Raw genomic sequence first — 6,000 nt, 5'->3', positions numbered from 1 at the left:
TTGCTAAGCACTCTGGCCTTTAACAAAGAATTAACATTTTTCTTAGAAGTTGGCTTGAAATTTCATTTTTTTATGAATTGAAAAAGGAGCCTTTGTGAAATCAGTATTTTTCTTAGAAGTAAACTCTCAGCTTGGTGCCATGTGTTGGTAAAGAGCTACATCTGGAGTTAACATGGCAAGATAACTAAGACGTGAGAGTGAAGGAGTTTTGATATCCATCATCTTTTGGCCACTAGCATTGATTTTGCTTCTATGCCAATGCCCCCTGCCTCTCCCACTGATCCATCATGCCTTCTGTGGTTCCAACATTAAAGGATAACCTCTGCCTTTCTTTCATTTGAGGATGAAATTAGAAAAGATAAACCAGGTAAATCTAAGATAATCAATGTACCCTATCTAATAACAGCCACCATTTATGGAATGCCCAACTGTGCCAGTCCCTTGCCAAAAATTAGCCCAAACCTTATTAGAAATCTGCAAGGCAAATATCATTGTCCCAGGTTGTTGGTTGGTATTCTTTTGCTTGCAAATGATAAATCATATTCAAATGAAGTTGAGCAGAAGAAGGGGACTTCATTAGAAAGACACTGAAATGTCTCACAGAATCCAAAGTCAGTTAGTGCTACTTTCATAGCTTCGTTATAACTATGGTTAAAAAAAAAAAATCACAGTCTTTACTTTCGGGTATTAAACTACAAGTTTAGATATTCTGTTCATTTCTGACCCTGATTTTTATTTTCTTTAAGACAGAAAATCATTTTTGCTGTTTTTCCTCATGTTTTCCACATATATCTGAGTAAAAATAAATGTCAAATCGATTCATAAACCAGCTAAATAATTTTCATAAACCTGCTATCTAGCTTGTAATGCTTTCAGACTACAGGAGTGCACAGTAATCAACTCTAAGTGAGATAGAGTTTCACAGTTGGTTTTTATTTCTGTCACTTGTGATTCCTAAGTAAAACACTGGCAGAGCCCTCTGGCACCCCACCCCTTCCTCGTGTGGTGAAGGGGCTGGTCCATGTACTGACTAGGGAAATGGCCACGTAAGTAGGATGGGCAAGACTGCAGCAGCAGAGAGTACTGTGCCTGTCCTCATAGTTTAAGTGTATCTCCACCTTGCCGATGGAGCAAATGGTGACTGAATCTAAATGCTCCTAATCTTGTTTAATTTGCACCATCCTTGGAATCTACCTTTCAGTTTAGCTTGTCTGCTGGACTCTGCTTTGAGGTTTTGCTCCAGTGTCCAACTCCATAGAGGAATCCCCTGTACAGCAAGCCTGAGTGATCATTCAGTCTCCAGATGGAGAGCAGACATCAGTGCATGGTACCTGGATTAGAATATTAGGTAGTGGGGGTGAGGATAAGGTAAGATAAGTTCACTCAGGACATCTGATTTCTTTTCACTCCTGAGGACGTTGTTTGGGACAGGGAGGCCATGATGATGGGATGGGGTTGAGCTGTGTTGGGAAAGGCAATCTGGTGCATGCAGTCTTTTGAGCCCCCAGTAGGCCGTGTAAAAATGGACCTAGGGGCTGGAACACTTCCTCACCAATAGATAAAGAGTTCACACAGTCTGTGCTGGATTTATTGCCTACCACAGGAATATCTATCCCTGTGTTCAAGCTCAGTGTATGCTCCTTTTTCCTGCTTAAGTGTGTGCGTTAACATGGCACCTCACCAACCCTACTAGTATACCTGTTCTCCACGGGGTGGGGATGGGGTCCTTCCACTGTGGCACGAGAGGAGTTAAGTAGGCCAGTTGCTATAGGGAGAGACCCCTTAGCCATGGGGGACTGATGGCCACTATTGGAGCTGGTATGGTTCTGTCTCTCCTCTTTGAAGTAAAGCATTGTTCCATCCAGTGCTTGATTGTGTTGTGTTTTCCTGGGCAATTTCAATACCAAGATGCAATGGGCAGAAGTGTATGGACTTCTATTCCTAGTAGTCAGCATAGGGATGATCTTCGCTATCCTCCTTGTAGTCAGATCCTCCCCTGGGATTGCTAACCAGTGCAAGGTGTTCTGCTCAATAAGGTGGTTCTGCATTTCACTTATAACAAAGACCTGCTTCCCTTAGACTGTTCTCCTATCACCAGATGAGGGCAAGATCCTGTTGTACAGTTTGTTGGGAAGTGGACACATTCACATACCCCATGTATATAGTATCCCTTAGAATACAGCCACAGACAAGATGCACCTGCATGGTACCCCTTGGAGCTGGGCAAGAAGGAAACTGCTGTTCCTTGATTTTACCTAATACTGGCGATGGGTTATGCAGGGTCTATGTTCTGTTCAGGGATCAGAAATGGATACATAATATTTGGGCACAGATATAAAGTTTGTACAGGCAGAGGTAATTTAATCAAGCCTGAAAAAGATATGATTGCATGTTACTTCTTAGAAGAATCATTTAGTATGCTACATTTCCAATGAGTTAATTTAACTGTCTGGGAAAAAAATCCATGGAATATTGTGCTCATGTACACTCAGCAAAGCAACAGTATTATTTTAATTTCGAAGCTGTTACCCCACATCATTTATAACTACTAGGTAAGCAAACTGATTCTTTTATATATGCAGTTTTCTACTGAATAAAAATAAGCGGTTATTCTGTACCTTTCTAGTACCTTTGTCTTGTGATAGAGGTGTGTTCTAACGTTTTCTCTTTGTTCTTCATAATGGCACTGTTTTGTAATACTTTTCAAAATGCAAGACTCTCCAAACTTTATAGCTGACTTACCTGAAAGCACACTGTCTCATGGGTTCACTGGACTGAAAATGTAGTTCTGGTTCAAGAGCACAGCTAGCACAGGGATAAAATGCATCCTGTCCAGGAGAGGCCTGGGCTGAGCCATTCCGTTGAGCATGTCACAGCGCTAGTCACCTTCCCAGTCTAGGGATGTTAAGAATACATTTTCATCATGCAGCAGTTTGGTCTCACTAGACTCTGTTGGAAAACACCATCTGTTGTTTCTGGAAAACTCTTAGACATTTTATTGACACTCGAAGCCCTATTTCATTTCCTGAACATTTGTTCCCTTGAAAACCTGATGCCTCTTAAAATTTAAATATATAAAAAATAAACTTAAAATGTAATACCCAGGGAAGTTTATGATTAAATAGTGTTTATAAATAGTATAGCTCAGTTCTTGGAATATAGGAAACACTGAATAGATATTATCAATATTGTCATAATCCTTCTTAGTATTCAAGTGAGATTTTGCCAATTGTTCTTAAATGACGTATAGAATCCACATCAGTGTTAAATAATTTGACTACTCTAGGTGTCAGCATAAATAATCATAAAATGGTGTGAAAGTTTAAAATCCAAAGTTGGCAATTACTCTTCTATCTAATTGCAGGAGTTAATGAGTGACTGTGAACTCGGTCATTTGCATAACTCAGCTGTGTCAGTGTTTAGGGTACTCTGCAAAGATATGAATTCAGGGTCCCACAATTTGGAGTCATGAACCTGGATTCAATCCCAGTTCTCTTGTTGAGTAGCTATATGCCTTGAAATGATTCACAGTTACTGCATGATCCAGATTCTCAACCTTTTCCTGAACTACTCTTCCTCGACAAAGACTCTCCAAAGACATTTCACATCCAGAAAGCAGAACAGTGGTTAAGAATGTGGAATTTAGCATCTGATGGATCTAGTGGGGTCCCCTTTCTAAACTCACTAGCTATGTGACCTTGGGAAGCTTCCCAAACCTCTATATAAAACTCAGTTTCTTATTCTGGAAACTGAAAATAAAATTAGTATTAACTTCATAGTTGACTGTGAAGATTTGACAATTTAGTAAAGAAATATTCATAGCACAACACTTGCAACATGCTTGAGTTTTGAAAAGTTATTAGTTCTAACAATTATTATCTTTATTATTATTTTGTCTCAGTTTTCTCATCTCTAAAAAAGAAAAATTGTATCAGTTTTGTCTATGCTATATGTTGTTTTGAGTATCAAATGAGGCACTGTGGTATATAAAACCTGGTATATAAAAAGAAAATTTATAAATTATTTTCTTGGATAATAATAAAAAAATACTTGGGAAACAGTGTCAAATGCTATGGCTTAGAAAATGTCTTGCCGGAAGACATTTAATATTAAGGTTCTCTATGTCTACTACTGTAAAAGTAAAAAAATAACTCTGGAACTGTAGTTAATATTACCCAGCTCTTGTGACCTGTCAAGAAGAAAACTACATTGTCCTAGATCAGTAGGTTAATCTAGTTAAAGTTAAACTTACTGGTGTCATATATATAAAGTAGCCGTTTCAGTTAAAATTTCCTTTTTCAATTAACAGATGGGACATTGTATTTTATTGCTGTTGTTCTCAATATTCTCCAGATAGGAAGGCTGCTGTTTCTAAATATCCAATCTCTTTTAAGATTCTCTGAAAATTAAAAATGTGAAAGACTATTAACCAGTGGTAAATATTCCTTGAAACCTGTGTACCTAGAGAGGTCTTATTTTTTCATAGACAGATTTACATATTCTTTATATTCTTCTAAGCAGATTGCCAGATTTTCATTCTTGAATTTGTGTACTGGTCACCCTGAAGAGTTGCTTTTAACACAGTATTGTATAGTTCTGGAATAGCTTGGGGCGGTTTTTCGAAGATATTTTCGTAACGTTACTATGTAGATGATTCTGTCTTTTCTTCAAAATTGTTAGAACTCTTGATGCAAGTGCAAAACAGTGTTCATAATATTTTAATATATGTTCATATTGAGACTAATCTGAAAATATTTAGTACAACTTATCAAAATGGTATTCAAATTCAGGCTTTTTTCCTGTTATACTGGTCAATTGAATTGAATCTAAAGTGGAAAATTCAAACAAATAATAAATGCACACAAAACGAGACACGAGTAAGCTGCATGTAATGATTGGAATTAAAATTAGCATCCTCTCCGGGGAGGGGGAAGGGTAAGCTGGGACAAAGTGAGAGAGTGGCATGGACATATATACACTACCAAATGTAAAATAGATAGCTAGTGGGAAGCAGCCGCATAGCACAGGGAGATCAGCTCGGTGTTTTGTGACCACCTAGAGGGGTGGGATAGGGAGGGTGGGAGGGAGGGAGATGCAAGAGGGAAGAGATATGGGGACATATGTATATGTATAACTGATTCACTTTGTTATAAAGCAGAAACTTACACACCATTGTAAAGCAATTATACTCCAGTAAAGATGTTAAAAACAAAATTAGCTTCCTCTCATCTCTTGTCTGACCTTAAATGAAATATTTTTTAAGAATCTATCCATAATCCTCTTCTCTTTTCCATAATGCTTTCCATGAGAGATAGTATCCAATCTTTTTACTTTAAATTCTACTCTTACTCTCAGTGACTTTCCTTTTCTATCTTTCTTTTGAAATTCGTATCTGTATTTCCAGAAATCCGCCATACATTTCCAGATGTTCTACCAGTGTGTCCTATATGACCGCCATTGAACTATCCTCTCCACTCTTTTCCATATATTCTGTTCTTTTTTTCCATATATCTGTTCTTTTTTATTTTTCCTATATTATTGAATGCCATATCATCCACCTAAACCTCCAAAGTAAAAAAGCTTAGAAACATTATCAGCTTTTCTTTTTCACACATTTTCACATCTAAGTATCTCTCGTACTGTCTCTCTTCTTAGTTGAATCACTGTTTTAGTCCAGTTTCTCCCCATTTCTTTTTTTTAATATTTTAAAATTCTTTATTAAAGCAAGCTTCTTAGCTGCACTTTGATGGGGTTATATAAAAAGCATCACAGCATTAATCCCATCAACACCAAAGTTACTGCAATCACGTTCATTTATAAGCATTCATTAAATTTGCTATCACCATCACCACATTATTGCAATGTCAAAGAGACTGAGTCATTTCACTTCTTCAAGAAAAATTACATTGACACGGTTACTGAAAGCTTTCAGTAATAGGGAGAAAAATTTTTTCTTAACTATTTCAACACAGAACAGAATGTTCAGGATCCTATATTTAA

This window comes from Balaenoptera ricei, chromosome 5, assembly GCF_028023285.1.
Source record: "Balaenoptera ricei isolate mBalRic1 chromosome 5, mBalRic1.hap2, whole genome shotgun sequence".
Taxonomy (NCBI): Eukaryota; Metazoa; Chordata; class Mammalia; order Artiodactyla; family Balaenopteridae; genus Balaenoptera; species Balaenoptera ricei.
Note: the sequence above shows the minus strand (reverse complement) of the source record.